At 32.6% G+C, this 22,677-nt stretch overlaps 1 long non-coding RNA gene across 1 annotated transcript in view; it reads left to right on the forward strand.

Moving 5' to 3' along the window:
- LOC125175305 (uncharacterized) overlaps nt 1–22,677 on the forward strand; it is a 36,902-nt gene that overhangs the window by 13,660 nt on the left and 565 nt on the right. The window contains exon 2 of the long non-coding RNA XR_007155748.1: nt 22,360–22,426. This is a non-coding gene — a long non-coding RNA (uncharacterized LOC125175305). The remainder of the gene's footprint in view (nt 1–22,359; nt 22,427–22,677) is intronic.

A 22,677-nucleotide genomic window follows, 5' to 3' on the forward strand; every position in this document is an offset into this window, starting at 1 on the left:
TTTTATTTTGTTTGGTTTGGTTCAATTCTAAAAATACTAATTATACTGGCATCTATAGCTTTTCACCAAAACAACTGGATAATACAATTCTCTGGGCAGAGAGGAGATACTGGCAGAAACCTCAGTAATATTGACCTAGCAGAAAATTGAACCACAGTACAATGATGCTGTGAACTTTTATATTCCATCCTATAAAGAGGAAAAGAATATAAAGTTGAAAAATGACATCTGCTGAGAATTCCATTAAAAGTAAGGAGAAAATGAGTTAAGCACTTACTGAGTGGCAAATATTACTTACCAGACACTTAACTTAATTCTTTTTTCATTTCTTACCAATAGTCACCAATAATAATCACATAGGTGTTATTTCCATTTTAGACACAATGAAATCGAGGTTGAGGTAACTCAATGTTACCAGATCAAATTTTTTAGAATTGACTTGAACAATCTTGATGACTTCAACAGTCCATGCTGTCTCTATTAGACCAAGATTTTTCCATTTTAGGTCTTTTGATTTTTTTTATAAAAATAACAAATTATTTTCAAAACCTAGTTACAGCTGAGTACACTCATAAGGGGAAAAGGTGAAACAGTACAATACGGTGTGATACTGCTCCACTACCTGGGGCAAAAAAAGAACCACTTTTAAAGTAACTACATTAATATTGTTGTTCTGTTCTGACTTTGACCATTAGTTAAAGCTTGTGCCTTAAATAATTCATAAGAGAAAAGAACCCAGGACATTGTGCTTTGGTTAAAGGTAGCTCAGTTTTGCTGTTGTACGCTTGATGAGCTAGTGTTTGTATAGCATTAATATTGTATTCAGTGTAATATCACAGATGACTAAAATTCTGCTTAGTTTCACTTAGTTTTACAAACACTATTTTCCTCAGCACACCCTCAGGGTGAGACAAATTTGCCGACTGACTAGCATTTCTTCCTTCTCTGAGTTTTCAAGACACTTACACCTTAAACATCTCTACTTCCCTTGCTTTGTCTCTTCTTACAGCCATCTGTTTATATGACATCTTTCATACTGGAATTAAAGCTCTTTGAAGATAGGCAGAAATTGAAGTTTCTTCTCTTGCGTGATCTCTCACAAAAATCTAGCAGTGCCTTGAACAAAATGGGACCCTAACATATTGTTGAGAGTTAAATTAATTGAAATTACATATTTTGTTTGCTTTTAACCACAAATCATCATAATAACATATAACACCATTTATTCAGTGCATATGATACATTAGAAAATAACAATGCATAATAACGCAAAGCCTGTTATTCAAGGCTTTGTTGATATAATCTTGATGATGCTAATAAAAATGTTGCATTATTATGAAAACAACTTCTCAAATAATGCTTTGTCACTTAGCTTATTAACTGTAATTTGAGCTGTTCTCCACATGAGCTCATAACCAGTATCAGCTTTTACCATTGAGCCATAGAAGAGAAAAATCAGTAAAATTTAACTCAGAAATTTTATTCAAAATATTTATATCAAGTTATGACCGTTGGAAAAGATTTTATTTCTTTAAAAATACTTTCTTATTTTTCTTCTAAATGCATTTATTATTTTTTGGAAATATGGAAGGAAAGAAATGAGTCTCATAAATTTTAATTTCTTATTCAAATTTTGCCTAAAATTTAAAACAATATTGACTCTTTTTCTGCCTTCTATATTATTTAAATTAAAATGAAAGAAACGTGAAAAAATAGAATGGAATATAAATATTGGCCTTTAAAATTAGAAGATGTGCTTTAGTTTATTTTCTTTTACTCAATGATAATGAATTTAGTTAAATATGTATATTATATATAATGCATATATATTTGCTTCTTTTGCCAATTTAACACAGTTCATACAGATTGTGAAAGCAAAAAAAAAATGTAATGAAGGAGAAAGTGATTTACATGCTATAAAAATAAAGCTTACAAATCAAGTATTTGATTACTGATATCAGATATTTGGTTATTATGCCTTGTGAAACTACACAGAATTTTAGCCATCTATGATATTACACTGAATATAATATTATGCTTTACAAAGAGTGCTACACTTCTAAGTTTGTGTTAGTTTTGGGCTAATTGAAAAATCAAGAATTTGATTCGGAAAAAAATAGGTGAACAGTATTCATGTTTAGTTTAAAGCTGTCACCTTTTCATTTAGTTTTTCCTACTTTGCAAAAAAAAACAGGTATTTGTCCTTTACCTCTTTGTAGGAACATGTTCTACTTAACTATGAAAATCAGACGACTGGGAGCAACATGTTCCCTTTCAAATTTTGACATTTTATAATAGAGTTTGAGACTGATGGGAAATTTTGCTTTCAATTCTTTCTTAGAATTGAAAACATTATGCCTGAGTAATTTCATAATATTTATAAGATTACTCATTCTGTGAAATTAAATCATTGGGGAATATGTGTACTTGTGTATTCTTTTTTATTAAAAGTTTGGAAAGATATTAACAATGCAAAACAGTCAGTACTTAGTTCTGTCCTTGAGAACAGAAGATATTCATCTTTCTAAACAGAAAATGAAATAAATAAAAGAATAACTGATTATACAGAGACTGAGAATTCTTTAGAAGTTGGTCCTGCAGAGTGCCATTAGGAAGGAATAAATGAGAGACAGGGCTCTCTCCCAGTGCATTTACAATTTAAAGACCAAAACTCAATAAATGCTTATTTTTTATCTGGCCATGACTAGGGTCTTTTAAAATTGCTACTTACTTTAGGATGATTTCAACATTAAATCATTTTCAATACATCGGACTTCAACATAATTTATTTTCTTCTTACAGAAATAGAAGGAAGAAGACAGAGTACTAATTTAATGATTAACATCTGAACAGAATAAGATGTACTACTTCAGAAGGTATCTGGCAATTTGTCAACAAAGAATCAAAAAGGAGGTCATAGAGATAATGCTTTAGATAACCCATTTCTAGAGCTCAGAAGGGGAAAAAATGTTTCATTTTTTATAACTCAAAAGCATTTTGAACAAAAGCATCTTATTACTTTCAGTGCCAGACCCAAGTAGGCAGGATTGTCTCTGAACCAATTTCTCACAATGGTTATTAACATTTTATTGTATTGTAGAACTTCCAGAATGGCAGAGAAAAAGCATCCAAAAATCCACTTTTCCATGAGAGCAATGAGAACACTGGTAAAACTTTTTAAAATCATCCTTTTCAGGCCACTTGAAATAAAACAAATCTTTCCTGTTTACTCAAAAAAAAAGTCTAAATATCTATAAGAATAGTGACTTTGGGCCACTTTAACTTGATCCATTTATATATATTTCTCCTCAACTACACAATACTATTGTGAAAAGCAGAAAAATAGTAGCCATTGGACAGGGGCAGAATGACCATGGAACTCCATAAAAAGTCCTATTCCCAGAGAATTGTCACTACATGAGCTAGCTGGCATATAGTGCCAGAACCCTGAAATGTGCCATTCTTAAAGCTTGTCTTTATTTGACCTAACTTAAACCTTGTTAGGTTCAAACTTTTCCTTGTGGCATTTGTCAAAAGAAAAAAAAAATCTGTTGTAATTGTTTAACCACATAGCTGCCTGAGGCAATAAAAAAATCTAACCAAAAACCTCAGAGGGAAATCAGAGTGGTGAGATGAAGTTAAGGGTCTTACAAGTCAGGATATATTCCCGGTGCTCTAGAAAGACATGTGTTATGTCCAGTGCTTGGAGTATGCTGGGAAAAATTCTAATAAGACTCTAATTTCTCACCTCACCTCATTTTTTACCTATTGTTCAGGCCAATATTAGGGTTCTGAACAAACAGAAACTTCAGTCTATGCCTCAGTTGTGAACTGCCAGAGGATTAAACACATGCCCCAATTAAACACAGAGCCCCTTAGTAAAGTGTAGGAGACCTATTGATTCAGAACTGCTAAGGAAATCTTCAGCTGAGCTAAGAAAATAGAGGCTTTAATGTTTGCACATGACAAAGAACACTGACTTTACAGAAATTTTCAGGAATGTCACGAAATAAGCCACCAGCAAGAGTGACAACAACAAACAGTAGAAACAAATACTGGTTGGGGGGAGAGACATGGCAGATTTACAGACAAGAGTCTCCACATTATAAGGGGTGCTTGGGTGGCTCGGCAGGTTGAGCATCCAATACTTCATTTAGGCTGAGGTCATGATCCCAGGGATGGAGGTCAATAAATACTGAGGAAGCCCAGACATTGGACTTATTAGACTCCAACTTAAAAAAAAAAAATAGAAATATGTTCAGAAACTAAAAAATATCATGTCAAAATTATTTACAAAATGTGTAAGAAATGGCTCATCAAAAAAAAAGAATACCAATAACAGGATAAAAATATTTTTGTCAGAAAAGTCCCAGAGCCAAACAAAAATTCTGGAATTGAGAAAGTATAATAACTGAAATGAAAAATTCAAAAAAGGTACTCAACAGCAGATTTGTGCTGGTAGAAAAGGAGTCAGGAAACTTGAATATAGGTCAACTGAGATTAAACAGTCTGAAAAACAAAAAGGAAAAAAATGAAAAGAATGAAATAAAATGAGCATCAGAGACTTGTGCAACAATATCAACTATATCAACATGTGTGTAATATATGCAGAAGAAGAAAGGAGCAGAAAGAATATTTGAAGAAAGGGTAAAAAAAAATTTCCAAAATTGATGAAATTTCCCATTCATCCCACAATTCAACAAACTGAAAGTTAGATAAACTCAAAGAGATCCATAACTAGACACATCATAGTCAAACTATCATAAGCCAAGAGAGAGAAATTTAAAACCAACAAGAAATACTCATCACAAAAAAAGAGATCAAGATCAACAATCAATTTCTAACTGGAAACTATGAAAACAAGATGCCAGTGGAATAACACAAAGTGCTGAGAGAAGAAGAATGTCAATAAGAATTGTATATCCAGCAAAACAAATTCTTTAAAAATGAAGAAAAAATGAAGATATTCCCAGACTGTCAAAAACTAAGATAATGTGTCACTAGAAGACTTGCATTATAAGAAATACTGGAAAAAAAAATGTTTCGGGCTAAAAAGAAATGGCACCAAAGAGTAACTGAAACACACACACAAACAGAAAGATCATCAGAAAGGGACATTGCATACATAGATATAAAGTACAAGATATATGTATCTTTTAATAACTCTTTTCTTCCCTTACCTGTTTAGAAAAACAAAAAACTTCACAAAGCAATAATTGTAGAATTAATTATGTTGATGAGCTTATAAGATATAAATATATAATTTTTATGATTTTAATAGAAAAAAAAGGAAAGGGGAATAGAATTATTGGAGCAAAGTTTTTGTATAATGGTAAAATTAAGTTGGTATTAATCTAAACCAAATTGTTTAAATTAAGATGTCAGTTGCAAAAAAAAAAAAGAAAAAGGATGTCAATCAAATTCCAAGGAAATCACTAAATATAATTTTAAAATAGTATAGTAAATAAAAAACAAGAAATTTAAAATAATGTGCTACAAAAATATTTATTTAACCAAAAAAGAAAACAGTAATGCAGAAAATGGAACAAAAAGAGCATAACATATACAGAACAAATCCCAAAACACCTGACACAAAGCCTACCTTTTCAGTAATTACAAGAATGTAAATGGACTTAACACTTCAGTCAAAAGATGGACATTGAAATAATGGATGGAATAAATGTTCAACTATGTGCTGCCTATAGGAGACATATTTGAGGATTTCAGGCACAAATTGATTTAAAATACAATAACCAAAATGACCTGACAAAATAGACTTTAGAACAAATTTATTACTATAGACAAAAAAAGAAGACATTTCTTCTGATAATGTCTGATTATGGTAATAATAAGAGGATCAATCCCTCAGGATGACCTCACAGTTAGAAACACATATGTACATAACAATAGAGCATAAAAAATACATGCAGCAAAACCTGACTAAACTGAAACAAGGAAAACTCAAAAAATAATTGAAGACTTCAATTTCCACTCTCAATAAAGGTAAAAAAAAGAAAAGCTGAGCTGAAGACAAACAAGAAATAAGAGACTTGAAATACACTAAACCAATTTGATTTAATAGGCACCTACAGACTATTTCACCTATGTACAAATGGAATATGCTTTATGATAGACCATATTCTAGGTTGTGAAACAAGCCTGAATAAATTTTAAAAGGTTAAAATAATGCAAAATAAATTTCCAGACAATGGAATTAAATTTGAAATCAATAGTAGAGGGGACGTGAGACTTTTATAAATGTATGAATATTAAATAACATTTCTAAATAACTAACGGATCAAAGAAAACATCACAGGGTAATTTAGAAAATACTTTGAGATAAATTTTTAAAGTAGCAAAATTTATGGGACGTAGCAAATTACTTAGAAGTAAATTTATGGCTATAAATGCTTAGTTAAAAAAAGAAATGAAATGAATAATATGATCTTTTATTGGAAAAAAATAGCTAGAAAAAAAGAGAGTTAACTGTACCAAAATCAAGCAGCAGAGAGGAAATAATAATTATTAGAGTGGAAATAAAATTGAGTATACTAAGACAACAGAAAAAAGTCAACAAAACTGAAAGTTTGTTCTTTCAAATGATCCACAAAGTTGAAAAACCTTTATCTACCCAAAGAAAACAAGAGATTCATGTAACTAAAAATCAGAGATGAAAGAGAAAAAAACACTATTCATTTAACAGAAATAAAAATAATTATAACAGCAGACTATGAAAAAGTGTATGCCGACAAATTAGATAAAATTTGTCCATTACATAAAATGGACAAATTCCTAGAAAGACACAAACTACCACCATTATCTCAAGAAGAAACAGGAAATCTGAATAGAGCTATAATAAACAAAGAAATTGAATTAGTAACTTAAAAACTTGCCACACACACACACACACACACACACACACATCTCATTGTTAAATGTTTTCAATACGTAATTGTACTAAAGATATAAAGAAGAATAAACATCAATTATTCACAAAACCTTCCAAGAAAATTAGAGAGAACCCTTCCCAATTAATTCTATAAAGCCATTGTTATTCTGATACCCAAATCAAACAAAGAAATCACAAGAAGAGACAGTTACAAAAAATATCCCTTTATGAAGTCAGATGCAAATATTTTCCATAATATACTAGTAAGACAAAACTGGCATCATATAAAAAGATTATAAGCCATGATCAAATGGGATTTATCTCAGGAATGCAAGATGAGTTTAACATCTGAAAGCCAATCAATGTAGTACACCATAAGATAAAACTAATGACAAACATAAGATGATCTCAATAGATACACAAAAAATATTTGAAAAAAAAACCAATAATATATTTTTATCATAAAAACATCCAATAAAATAAGAACAGAATGGAACTTCCAAAACCCAATAAAGGCATCTATTAAAAAATTCACAACTACTAACATTCTTATAGTGAAGGACTGAAGTATTCCCCTTAAGATGGGGAGTAAGACAAGTACACCCGCTCTCCTGCTTTGAGTCAACATTGTCCTAGAGGTGCAATCCTAGACAAGTAGATAAGGAAAAGAAATAAAAAGCATCCAGAATGGAAAAGAAGATATAAAGCTGTCTCTAATGGCAGATGATGTGATAATGTATATACAAAATTGTAAAAGATCCACAAAAACCACTAGGACAGGGGCACCTGCATGGTTCAGTCAGTTAAGCCTCTGACTTCTGCTCAGGTCACAATCTTGAGGTTCACGAGTTTGAGTCCCGCATTGGGCTCTGTGCTGACAGCTCAGAGCCTGGAGCCTGCTTAGGTTTCTGTGTCTCCCTCTGTCTCTCTGCTGCTCCCCCACCTGTGCTCTGTCTCTCTCTCTCTCTGTCTCTCTAAAAAATAAACATTGCAAAAATTAAAAAAATAAAACTACTAGGACAACTAATGAAGGACTTCAGCAAGCTTTCAGGATGAAAGATCCACATACACAAATCAATTACATTATTGCAAATAATAAAAACTCCAAATAAAATTAAGGAAATAATTCTATTTATAATAGCATTATGAAGAATAAAGAAATAAATTTATCAAAAGAAGTACAAGATAGTACATTGAAAATTTTACATTGTTGACAGCACTTACAGAACCCCTAAATAAAAGGAAAAGCATCCTATATTAATGACTTGAAGACTTAATATTCTTGGGGCGCCTGGGTGGCGCAGTCAGTTAAGCGTCCGACTTCAGCCAGGTCACGATCTCGCAGTCCATGAGTTCGAGCCCCGCGTCGGGCTCTGGGCTGATGGCTCAGAGCCTGGAGCCTGTTTCCGATTCTGTGTCTCCCTCTCTCTCTGCCCCCCCCTCGTTCATGCTCTGTCTCTCTCTGTCCCAAAAATAAATAAATGTTGAAAAAAAATTAAAAAAAAAAAAAGAATATTCTTAAGATGGAGATATCACTGAAAATAATCAATAGACTCAAGAATTTGCCAAAATTCTTGCTGCCTTTAGGCAGACATTGGCAAGCTGATTCTAGATTTCATATGGAAATGCAAGAGACACAGAATAGACAAAAATCTTGAGGAAAAACAAAGTTGAAAGACCACATACCTCTCTATTTCAAATATTCTATAAAGTCACACTAATCAAGATACTGTCATATTTACATTATCATAGCTATACATCAAGATCAATGGAACATAATTGAAAATCTAGAAATAAACCTTTATGCTATGGTTAATTGATTTTCACACGAATGTCAAGACAATTCAATGGGCTAATTATATAGTCTTTCCCATCATTGGTGTTTAGACATCTTGATATCTATATTCAGAACAAAGAAGTTGGGGTCTTATGTCACACCCCAAAGAAAAATTGATTCAAAACGAAAACAAACTTACATATAATATTCCAATTATAAATAACTTAGAAATAAGCATAGGAGTAAATTTTGTGACCTTGGGCTAAGGAATAGTTTCTTTAGACATGACACCAAAGCACACACCACAAAAGATATAAAAAGTTTAATTGGAATTCATAAAAATTTAAACCCTTTATGCTCCAAAAGACATCATTAAGGAAGTGAAAACACAAACCACAGACAGAAAATATTTGTAAATCATACATTTGGGTTTTTTTTTTAATTTTTTTTTACCTTTTTTTTTTCTTTTTGAGACAGAGAGAGACAGAGCATGAATGGGGGAGGGGCAGAGAGAGAGGGAGACACAGAATCGGAAGCAGGCTCCAGGCTCTGAGCCATCAGCCCAGAGCCTGACAGGGGGTTCGAACTCATGGACTGCGAGATCGTGACCTGAGGCTAAGTCGGACGCTTAACCGACTGAGCCACCCAGGCGCCCCAAAATCATACATTTGTTAAGGGATTTATATCCACAACACACTGAAGACATTTACAACTCAATCCAGTTAAAAAAAAAATAGCATTTTCTTTCCACACTTAGCATGTCAATTACACTTCTTCAAAACAAAAAGTGGTTGGCCTAGAGTTTACAATTTACATTTTTAACTATCCTTAAGTCTATCTTCAAATAACACTACACTGCTTCATATATAGTGTAGATAGCTAATAATGAAGTATTACCAATTCTTCCTCCCTGCCTCTTGTGTGATTGTTGTAATTAATTCACTTATCCAAATACATTGCTACTATTATTACATTAAAAACACAGTGATCTTCTAGATCAATTAAGAATAAGAAAAATACAAGATTTTTATTTTACTTTTATTTATTCCTTCCCTAGTGCTCTTTATTTCTTTATGTAGATCAATTTTTTTACCCATAAAATTTTCCTTCCATTTGAAGAACTTAATGTTAACATTTCTCACTCAGCAGATCAGCTGTCTGGAGAATTCCCTAAATTTTCATTTCCTACATTCTTTATTTCTCCTTCACTTTTGAAGGATAATTTTATGCAATATCAAATTTTACATTTCATTCCACTTGCTTCTTGCTTACATGATTTCAGTTGAGAAGTCTGGTCTAATTTTTACCCTTGTTACTCTATAGATAAGACTTTCTTGCTGTGGATTTTCTTAAGATTTTTTCTGTATATGATACATCTAGGTATAATTTTCTGAGCTTCCTAGATCCATGGTTTGGTATCTGTCATTAATTCTGGAAATCCTTAACCATTATTATTTCAAATATTTCTAATTCAGTCTTTCTTTTTTCTCCTTTCCCTATCTCAAATATGTATATATTACACCTTAAAAAAATCTCCATCAGATTTTGGATAGTCCATTCCAGTATTTTTCCTTATTTTTTTCCCTTTATTTTAATTTTGGGGAGTTTCTACTGACCTATCTTAACTTTAAGTTCACTGATCCTCTCCTTGACCATGGCCTGTCTAATGATGAGAGAAACTATTAGGGCATTTTTTTTAAATTTCTGCTTCGGTTTACTTTGATTTTTATTTTTTTGCTTTTGATTCTTCCTCAGACTTCCTGTCTCTCTCTTCATGTTGTCTACTTTTTCATTAGCATCTTTTACATATTAGTAATAGTTATTTTAAATTCCCTGATTCTGGTTTCTCAGATTTCAAATTTCTCTAGTGACATTTTTTGTCTCCCTCTTTGATTTGGGGATCCCTTAAATACTGTTCTCAAGGAGTCTGGGCCTTGCAGCTATTTCAGCTGTAATCTACTGGAAACCTGCTGTTGTAGGGATAAATTACAGGGCATAGAATATTATGATTGCATCTATTCTTTTAATGGGTCTATCTCCCTGTGCTGTGACTTTCACAAGTGTTTCTTGGCTTTCCTTCTTCCCTTAGATGAGGCAGAAAGTCTGGAGGGTTTTAGAGTGGGGTAAATGCCCTTCTCCATGATGGGATAAACTCTTGTTAAGTGTTTTCCCTGGAGAATAGGCCTTTGTTATGGAGAATGCTCTGGGTGTGTTTCAGAATTGTCTTTCCTTCCTCAGACAGAACTGCCAGGAGATCTTTCTCAGATCTTTACTGGGTGCCTAGAGAGAAACCCCATAAAAGTAAGCCCCCTCACAAGACTGCAACAGCCCCCAATAGTTTATTACCCATAGTCAGCTTCCAGCAGTTTGTTAATTTAGGTGTTCCTACCAGTTTACAGCTCCTGCATCATCAGTTCTGATTCTCTGTACGTGCTTGTCTCTCTAGATTTGGAGATAGCAGTTTGCCTTGCAATGTCAGTTCTCTGACAAGTGAGGAATATCACTGATTTTCAGTTTGTGCAATATTTCTTGTTATAATGGTAGGAGTCATGACTTCTAAGCTTTTTGGATTTGGAGCTGAAATTGGAAGTACTTTAACACTCATCAATAAAATGTTAACTTTATTCTTGGGGCGCCTGGGTGGCGCAGTCGGTTAAGCGTCCGACTTCAGCCAGGTCACGGTCTCACGGTCCGTGAGTTCGAGCCCCGCGTCAGGCTCTGGGCTGATGGCTCAGAGCCTGGAGCCTGTTTCCCATTCTGTGTCTCCCTCTCTCTCTGCCCCTCCCCCGCTCATGCTCTGTCTCTCTCTGTCCCCAAAATAAATAAAAACATTGAAAAAAAAATTTTTTTTAAATGTTTAAAAAAATAAAATGTTAACTTTATTCTTAAAATTTGTGCATTTACACACTTAATTTTTGTCTCTTATGTGGCATTTCCTCTCTCTGCTATTAAGTTTTTAGTTATTTGACAAAAGGTCTTGAAATATAATTCTTGTCTGCATCCATTTGTTGGCATTTGAAACATCTTTCCATTAAATTCTCATGTTACTCCTCCCCTCTTGACAACTGAGAACCTGCTCAGCTAATTTGTTAGGAAGCTTCCACTTGCTTCCATATCCAACCATCTATGCTTCCCTCTTCTTCACCATTACACAGGCACCCTTCTGCTATTTCTTTAACCCTACCTTTACCAGTCTTTGTTAGTGGGGCTTAATAGGGTCCCAGCTCATGCTGTGATATCTGGCATATAATACAATTTGATGTTCAACAGTAATAAAATGAAAATAATCAGTAGCTATTCATCAAAGCTTATTGAAATAATATAACTTTGTTAAAACAGGAGTATTTTTCAAAAAATTTTTGAAAATCCAGATGATGGGGGAAAAGTACATCTTTAGTTAAAAATATATGTCATTGGGGGAGCCTGGTGGCTCAGTTGGTTAAGCGGCCGACTTCAGCTCAGGTCATGATCCCGTGATCCGTGAGTTCGAGCCCCACGTCTGGCTCTGTGCTGACAGCTCAGAGCCTGGAGCCTGTTTCAGATTCTGTGTCTCCCTCTCTCTGACCCTCCCCCGTTCATGCTCTCTCTCTGTCTCAAAAATAAATAAAAAAATAAATAAATAAAATATATATATATATATGTCATTAAAGGGCTATTATTTTTCTGATGCTACAATGTTAAGTGTTCACATTGTGACGTTGAACTATAAAACTGAATAAAGTACAAGAAACTTCCTACTCAATTCTCAATTTTTAATTCACTCATTTTAGAGGTAGGAAAGTAAGCCCCCAGGAAGGAAAGTGAGTAGCACAGATTGTACAATCTACCAATTTACAGATCAGTGCTCTTTCATTATATTACCCTGTCTCTGACACCTCTGAATAATTTCCTCCTTGTAGACAGATAAATGGAGGCTATGGATTGCTACAATTTTCAGTCAAGGCAGACTCAACCAATAATGTTACCAACAATATCCCCCACAGACATATTTATTACAACCATTCCCTGTTTTGTTCTACATCAGCAGGTCCATCTGGCAGTAAAGGATTGACCAGGTGTTCTGGGGAAAAGTTGGCACACAACTGCCTTGAATATTGTGATACTAGCAGAAGGGAGAGATTTAGAAAATGAAAGGAAATTAAATTATTCTTGGTATATATGAGCTTACAAGACATTTTTAGGTGGTAACAATTATGGAACATCTTTTGCTTTATTTGTAGATGATTTTTGGCTTGGTTTAAAAAATCAGAATGAAGTATAAATATTCAAGAGAAACAGAGTGTCTTATCCATTAGTGTAGTGAATAAACAAAAGCTTAGGTAAGCAACTTTAAAATCTTTAGTAAAATGTAAAAAGAAAATAACGTACGGCATCTCTCATCAAAACTATTTATTATTCTAAACTGTAATGATAATAAAACCTGTTTCTTGATTAGTCTTGATTAGTTGTTACCTGACTCAGGTTTTTTTTCAATCAGATGATCGGAAAATGGTTTACAAGTGACCTCTGCCTTACTAAATTGAATTTCCTGGCTTGAATTACTTAATCCTTCCCCAAAGTGAACAATTTCCTGTGTATTTTAGTTTATCAAAGACAATGAAGGTATTAAGAGAGCAGATCTTATTCTAATACTACAGAACCCTGATTGAATAACAAATGTAGTGCATGTCCACTGAGGCTTCAGACAGCCCCTAGAAGCTTTTACCAAAGAGATGTTTTTGGTGTGGGGCACTAGCACACATTAACGAGAAATTTCTATTACTGGTACCAGCAACGCCCTTGACTTTCATTATGTAAGGATTAATACCATGGCAAAAGTGCTTTTATCAGTCTAGAATGTTCATATGCTATATTATAAAATGTACAACCATACTACATTTTTATGGTCTTTTTACCATAACCTTTACATTTTATTTAAATTATTTCAACTGAAAGTGTTATTTAGGGATTTTAGGAAAACAGAAAAAGCAACACTGAAAAGCAAAATTGATGATTACAGTATTTAGAAATAACATTTAAATATATAGTTCTTTTTTATATATTGATATATACATGTATTCTTTCACATTTTTATATGGATTCTACCAGAGTATTGTTTTCTAACTTTTCTCCAACAAGTTATTTACCATATATTCTCTTTATACGTTGTTGCTTGTGTAAATATATTCTCTTTAATCATTGTTGCTTGTGTAAACATTTTATATAGTCATTATTTTGGAAAATAATGTAAATGAAATTAAAATGGCACCCGATTACATGTATATAATATATATTCAAATGTGTACATATATATATATATATATGTAAAAAAATTTAATGACTTTGGAGGAAAAGTCAGGAGCTTACCATTAATGTATTTCTTTAACATCTCCACTGACCTACTAATTTTGTTGCCTACACTGTTTTTTCAGCTATCACTCACATTCCCTCCAGGATATATTCTTTGTTCTAAGACTAAATGCATTTAATGGTCATCACTAATAAATCACTAAAATCATCTTTGAGTTCCTCATTTAGTTTTGAGAGAGAGACAGAGAGAGTGTGAGTGAGGGAGAGGGACAGAGAGAGAGGGAGACACAGAAACCAAAGCAGGCTCTAGGCTCTGAGTTGTCAGCACTGAGCCCAACACGGGGCTTGAACCCATGAATGGTGAGATCATGACCTGAGCCAAAGTCAGACCCTTAACTGACTGAGCCACCCAGGGGCCCCATTACATTGTGTAATTTAATTACCAATGACATGTCTCCAGAAGTACTCATTCTTTATTTCCTAAGTCTTTTATAGAACGGGCCAGTGGCTTTAATTCTTTCATGACAATTGAGATGAGTCTCATTCTGAGATCATACTTTCTTGCAGAACTTGGCAAAGACTGCTTTACTTATCTTCTGGTGAATAGTGTTTTAGTGGAGAAATCTAAGGCAAGCCTGATTTTATGTTTACAGGTGATGTTTTCTTACTACTCATGGAATGAGAAATTACGTTTGAAATTCAGTGGTGTTGGTGTATATACTGTGAATCTCAATTTTCATTTTTCTGTGTCACCTTTTCTTGGTATATAGCATATCCTGGTAGTTTTTTCGTTTCTCTGTACTATTCTATATAATTAATTTGTGAACTTATTTCCTATACAATTTAAGATTTTTTTCCTATTATATCTCTTGTGAATATTATGTGTTTTGTTTACTTCAAGGACAAATTATTTTGTTGCATCATGTACGTCTTTATATAAGTAATTTTCTTTGTATTGATTTAATATCTTCGACTTTTCTTCTATGTTCACTATGACCTCTGAAGTGTTTTTTTCCATAACAGCAATTTAGTTTTCAACTGTATGCATTCTTCTTTCTTCAGTTTCTGATTTATTTGATTAGACCTAGTATTGGTTTGCATTTCAGTTTATTTATTTACTTCTGTTATTTACCTTTACATAATATCCTATCTTTTAGGTATTGGTTTTATGCTTTCATTTTATTGAAGCAATTTTACTATTAAGTTTTCCAATAACTCAATGCTTCTAAGGAAGTTTTTTATCCCTTTGCTGCTTGTTTTGTTATTGTCACTTCTTTTTTATGTGATACATTTACTTATATTTTGTGATATTCTTTTTTTCTCATAATCATGGATAGCATGATGGTCTTACATAAATTTTTTTTCTTTTAATCTCAGGACAAGTAAATTCTCTTTGACACACTTTCTAACTTAACTGGTATTTCCAATAGCTTAAGGACCTACAGTTGAGAGAGGATGAAAACTTGGCAAGCGTTGGTGGGGACTCTGTTCTGTATTCTGAGATCCTACGAGGCTCCTGGTTTTAGTGTCCCTCTACTCTGCTACATGTCTGTCTTACGCTACCCTCAGAAGCCTTCATTCATTCCCCTTTCTCAGGCCACTGACAGATTATGAATTTAAATGACCAATGGACAAATTTAGAACTCTGAAAAAACTGGGAAGTTATAGTACAATATATGATAACTACAGATAAAGAGATTGATAAAATATATGTAACATAAAAGATATCCGTTTATAAAATACACTTTAAAAAAGTGAAAATTGGGGCACTTGGGTGGCTCAGCCAGTTAAGTGTCAGACTCTTGATTTTGGCTCAGGTCATGATCTCCCGATTTGTGAGTTGGAGCCCCATGTCAGTCTCTGTGCTGACTGTGCGAAACCTGCTTGAGATCGTCTCTCTCCATCTCTCTCTGACCCTTCCCTGCTTGTTCTCTCTCTCTCCCCCCCCCAAAAAAAATAAGTAAACCTTGAAAATAAAAATAAAAAATAAAAGTGAAAATTAGCAGAAGTTATCTGTGTCACAATAACTGAGAGAATTAATATCAATTTTATAAAGACTTTATAGCATTCAATGAGAAAAAGCTTAACATTAATAGAATATTCATTAGTAAACATGAGTATATTCACAGAATAGTCAATACATGTGTTACATACATATATATATGTATATGCATATGTATGTATATATGTGTATGTATATATGTATGTGTGTATATATATGTGTGTGTGTGTGTGTGTGTGTGTATATATATATATATATATATATATATATAAAGAGATTACCGAAACTCAGTGGTTCTGAGGGAATTGAAAAACAAGACTATAATAAGATTTTTTATACCCATTCAATTGCCAAAAAAGGGGTGTCTGATTGGCAAAGGTTGCAGCTGATACAGACCAGGGGATTCTCTCACACTTACCAGAGTGCAAAGTAGAACAATCTCTTTGGATAAAAAATAGGGCATTATTTTATGGAGCTGGTGATTCATATGCTCTGTAAGGCAGACATACAGTACAATGTCCGCATTTTGACATTTGTAGGTGCTCGGTCAGAGAATATGTACCCCAGGCTTCACCCTAAGTAAGCACTGCCATGTATATCATCGGAATAAAAACAAAAGTGAGTGTATTAATTTGCTAGAGCTGCCATAACAAAACATCACAGACTGGGTGGCTTAAGAACAGAAATGTATTACTCACAGTTCTGGGGGTTCAAAGTCCTAGATCAAGGTGCTGGCAGGGTTAGTTTTTCTTGAGGGCTGATTGGCTCATAGATGGTCACTTTCTTACTGTGTCCTTGCATGATCTTTTTTCTGTGCATGCATATCCCTGGTGCCTCTTCCTCCTCCAGTAAGAATACCAGCCATATTAGATTAGGGCCCTACCCTCATGGTATCATTTTAATTTAATCACCTCTTTAAATACCTTATCTCTAAATACAGTTACATTCTGAGGTCCTGGGTTTGAGGACTCCAACATATGAATTTTGGGCATACACAATTCAGCCCCTAACTATTCGGTACACTGTTTCTGGGCCAAGGTTTCTAAGATACAGGCAAGCAACCTCTGTGTTCTTGTCGTGCTCTGATAACTATATGCATACAACTATATGGTACAAGAAAAAAGAAACTGGATGGAGATTAGCTACCTTCCTTGACCTGCTAAATAAGAAGGAAATACAGGCTTAATGTATTTGAATCATTTATGTATTTTGAACCATTTGCTGAGTGGTATTAACACACAACCATTAATATAATCCAAGCCCCATTGTATCACTCTTACACAAAAGCATATTTTGCACTTAGTAAAAGCAGATACAAAGAATGTCTAGTGAGGAGATATTACACATAAGAGGAAAAAACTGGAAACAGTGTAAAACTCATTAACTTGAGAATGGATAAATAAATTGTAATTATTGAAACAATGGAATATCACTCAGCACTAAAAATGAATATACCAAGGCTATATACTTCAATTATGATAACTTTCAGAAATATAAATTTGAATGAAAAATTCATAGAAGACTGCATGCATTTTATATTCTTTTTTCTAAGCACACAAAAAGGAAAAACAAGATATATATTTTAAGTATGCACATATTTGTGATATAACTATAAAGAATTATAGGAAGATGATGAACAGAGTATCAGTATCATTATCTCCTCTTCAGAAAAGGAATGGAGCTTTTCCAGAAATTATATAGGAAGCTTTTATAACATTAGTTATATTCTGTTTTATTCCATTTTGTGTTGGATTCTATTGGTTTTATAATGCTTCCTAAGTTAAATGTGATCTACACATATATATATATATATATATATATATATACACACACATACAATATTGCATCTAATATTACGTATTAAGAAATTTTATTTACATAATTTTAAACATGCAAAAATAATTAATTTTTAGTATTAAATTACAGTTTATATGGTCATATTTGTTAAACCAATAAAAATTCAAAAACTCAAGTTGTCCTTAAGGCTACTCAGTAATACACCATTTCATGATGATTATACTTTTGACCAAAACAAAGAAACTTGGCAAAAAATAGCATTAAACATCATCTTTATACATGAAAAGAGAATTAAAAACTAGGGTGAGTTTCAAAAGTATTAAATTCCTTGAATTATTTTAGATCACAAGAATAGTGTTTGATGATTTAAAACACCATAAGATTTCATAGACTGTCTTTGTAAAGAACATCAGTTAACCAGTAGATAAACCTAAAATTCTTCTACTTGAGATTCAATGATTTTATAGGTAATGCTTATTGACTAATGGTTTACACAGGTTAAATGCTTTTCACCCTTACAATTCTAATAACTATATAATCAGTTGGGTATGTTGATTTAAATTAAAAAAGAAAGCAATCATAACTAAATAATTATCCAATTGACATGGGCATATCTCTACTGGATTCAAGTAAAAGTACTAATGCATTCAATAATATTTCATGTGTTTCAAATAAGAAATACATCTCCAATATATTAATTCAAATCTTGTGTAGAAAAGGATCCTGTGATAATTGGGATTTAATGAGTAAGAATATTATAATAGTTTTTACCATGAAAGACTTTTCTAAATAGTAATGATATGCACTTGGCTAGTTCTTTTATTTGAAACCTTTAAGCACATGAATTTTTTAGTTAAAGTTAGTCAACATATAGGAACTGGATATAACTCCTGTTTTCTCATTTCTTTGTGAGGTAGTACAGAAGAGTTCAAAAAAATGTTTATAGAGAGGATTTGCCTTAATTCTAATTATCAGAACACCATTTCCATTATACTTTTAAGAAATGTGGCTGTTTTTCAGGCTTATAGTGAAACTCTGATCAATTTGCCATCTAATTCATAATATTTGAGGGCATATTTACTAAAGAATTAAGGAAGACAGTTAATTATTTCTTTAAAATTATGTATGCATATATATTATGTATAAATTTACACACAGATTTATATAAAATATTATATATCATACAATTATATTATAAATTGCATAAATAAATAATTTATATATAAATTATATAAATAAGTGCATATTATATATATATATATATATCTTCATTTATTTGCATATGACTATGGCCTCTAAAAAGTACTCTCCAATACTGATATTTCTTGAACTTTCTGTCCAATATTATTTGTTAATTTTTATTTTCTCTGTTCTTAACTTATTTTTGTTTACTTTCTTCATTCGATCTCTCTTCCTCTAAAATGTTAAAAGGAAAAAATGAGAAAGAAACAGCACTGTAGGGGCCATAGCTATTATTTTGGTTTTTTTTACAGAAAACATTGTATCTTACTGGAAAGAGTGAAGATTTGTGATAAAACTGGTATTCATTTACGAAATTGGCTATGTTTTATATAAATTTGAACTTCAATTTCTTTATCTTTAAAGTAGGGTCAATAATGTTGAATTAAAGTTATTATAAGAACAGAAAGAATATATCTAAATCCCTGGTATCTATTACATATTCAATTACTGGTGGCTACTACCAATGATATTGGGCTTGGTATTACTGAGGGCAGAAATAGAAATATATTATTTGATGGAGCGTTACAATTCAGAGATCTACATGGATGATATTCAGATTTGGATATTTTTCTAATTCTGTAGAATTTATCAGAAGCAGGGATTTGAAGATTATAATTCTTTCAAAAATTAAGAAAAATACTGGATCTTCTAATGAGATCTTTCACTAAAATCACTTGACCATGAAGCAAGAAGATAGATTGATCTTATCCACATGATCAAGTGCAAATCTCAGGTGCCTCTGGGGCACTGAAGGCCCAGCTTTTGGTGTGCCATGTCTAGTTGTAGTGAAGTTGACTGAAGTAATCACAATGACTATCAATGTTATTTCTGTTCTCAGAAAGCTTTTAAGAACTGAGTCAGCTTCAGAAGCCCATTTGTTCATCAAGTTCAGTAAGAAGAGAAGACAAAGTTTAAAAAGAGGACAAGTCTAACCCAAATAACACCAATTCATAACTAAGTCTTTCTTTCAATGAGGATTTCTTAATAAAAATTTCTGAATTTATACCTAACTGAACTTTACCTGAACCTTGAATTCATTTTTACATTGCCGAAAATAAGTGTGTATTAAATTTAATATTATTCCAGGGGCGCCTGGGTGGCGCAGTCGGTTGAGCGTCCAACTTCAGCCAGGTCACGATCTCGCGGTCCGTGAGTTCGAGCCCCGCGTCGGGCTCTGGGCTGATGGCTCAGAGCCTGGAGCCTGCTTCCGGTTCTGTGTCTCCCTCTCTCTCTGCCCCTCCCCCGTTCATGCTCTGTCTCTCTGTTCCTAAAATAAATAAACGTTGAAAAAAAAATTAAAAAAAAAATAAAAAAATTTAACATTATTCCAGATGAGAACAAGTCTTTCTAAGATATACAAGGAGATAGGAGGAGTTAGATATGTTGCACCCAGATATGTAATCCTTGCTCACAATATTTTATGTGTATCTGTTGGAGAGTGAGGCCTGCCTTTAGAGAATAGAAATTAGTATGTTATTTCCATAATCATTTTAAAAAATAAAGCTAAAGTATTTAGATGATAAAAATTGTGGGATTTTTTTCAAATTATAGAAATATAAATTATGTGTTCAATTCATATTAATTTATGAGTCTCAAAACTTAGGTTTACCATGTAAACATAAAAATCACTAACAGATACAGCACACAAAATAAAAATCTAGAAAATAATAAGTGAATAAACTTGGAAAATAAAACAGTGACTTATTTAAATTATTTTGAGGGACAGGGTTTTTTTTTTCCTCATTTAACACTAATGCATGAACATTGAATAGAAAGGGAAAAAGTGAAAAAGATGAAAAAAAATAGAAAACGATACCACTCAACAAATGGAATTATATATTACATGCTGGCTTTCTTTTTCTATTGTTAGTTTTACTTCTGAGCTTATTATTTTTTAAAATAGTTGCAAAATATTCAGAATGCAAGCAGGTTTCAAGAAAATATTACCATGCCCAATGTGAAGTTGAAGAAATAAAACATCACATGAATGATTGAAGCCCCTTTTGTTTCTCTACAGAGTCATTTTTATTCTTTCTCCCACATAGTTAAAAACTGGACAGAATTTGATATTCATTGTTGCCATGAATTACTTTGTACTTTAACTACGTAGTATTATCTGATTATGTTGTAAGTCCTCTGTAATTTATTTTTTTATATTTAACATTATGTTTGGGATTAATCCACATTGCTATGCGTCATTTTAGATCATTCATTTCTACTGTTATATCACATTCTGTTAGGTGAATATTCTCCAATTTTTCCATGTTCATGTTAAAATGTAATCCTTTTTATTCCAAATAATTTAAAATCTTATTAGATAGCCTTTAGAAAGAATATAGTAATGATTGTTTAACATTTAATAATATGCATATACCATAATGCACCTAATAATTCTTTGATGGGTAGATATTCTGGGAAGGGTACTCTCTCCAGTTCTCCCCCAAATCTAGACTATTGTTAGTACATAACAGGTGCTGGATCTTTAACAATTTTTAATAGAATGACTTTCCATTTAATTGTTCATTGTTATAATTAATGATTCAAATAGAATGAGTTTTCATCTAACTTCCCGATAATTTTTATGCTATATGACAAAGATTTTTGTAGAAAAAAAGATTTGCATGATTAGATAATTTTCTTTCCTATTCTTACATTTTAGAGGTAGGATTTGGGGTACAGATGCAGCCCTACTACAGCCCGAAACTTTGGAAAAGAGAAGTTGGTTGCTGACCACTGGGTTATCTTGCCCTTTTGAAAGATGGGTGGCAAGTAATCTTTGGCTCATATGTGTTGCCCTTCTGTTTTGAAAATATAGCATGAGATCACATTTCAGTTTGAAAAAACTGAAAGCTCTGTTACTTTTCTAATGTGCTCAGGTCTTTATATTGTAGCAGGGAAAAACAAGTACCAAACTATGTCGACTTGCTAAAAATAAATTGAATAATGTTGGAGATCTAATTTATAAGAACACTTTTTATCCCTTGTGGGGTTTAATAAAGCAGTTATTTTCACTTAGGTTGGGGGAAGGGCTGTTGCAAATAATTTTATTTGTCCAGAGTTGATTCTACAGGGAGGAAAAGGTCCCCTCTAGAAGAAATGCTAAAAGCCATTATTGTCCAGCTGAGCCCAGTATCTTAGGAAAAGAAAGAAAGAGATTCATGGAAAAATTCCAATCAGGGATTATCAATGTGAATTTTCTTGAAGCAACTTTCATCTCCTGTTTTCCATTTGACTTTCTATAATAAATGATAGGCGGTGGATGTAGTAGCTATCTAGTCAAGGTTACAGAATCTTAATGAACACCATTCTTGCCATTATTTTTTGTCAGTGTTCTATTAACCATTTGACTTACTTTTATTCCAGCACTTACTACATTCTGAGAACACTGTGACATTATTTGATTTCTTCTCCATTTTTTCATATGTAAATGGTAAGTTGCATGTCTACTGGGCTTGTTCATCACAATTCCATGTTTGGCATATGGACTTGAAGTGGACCACAATGATTCTCCCCTCCTTGTGTTTGCACCTGTAAAAATCTTCTCTATTTGAATGTGACTTTGTTCTAGCAAATAGGATATGGCAAAAGTAAAGACAGTTTTTCAGATAATTAAGGTCTCAAATAAGTTGAATTTGAATTAATCAAAAGATTATGTAGGTGGGCGTGGTTTAATGAGGGGAA

This window comes from Prionailurus viverrinus, chromosome C2 (genome assembly GCF_022837055.1).
Source record: "Prionailurus viverrinus isolate Anna chromosome C2, UM_Priviv_1.0, whole genome shotgun sequence".
Taxonomy (NCBI): Eukaryota; Metazoa; Chordata; class Mammalia; order Carnivora; family Felidae; genus Prionailurus; species Prionailurus viverrinus.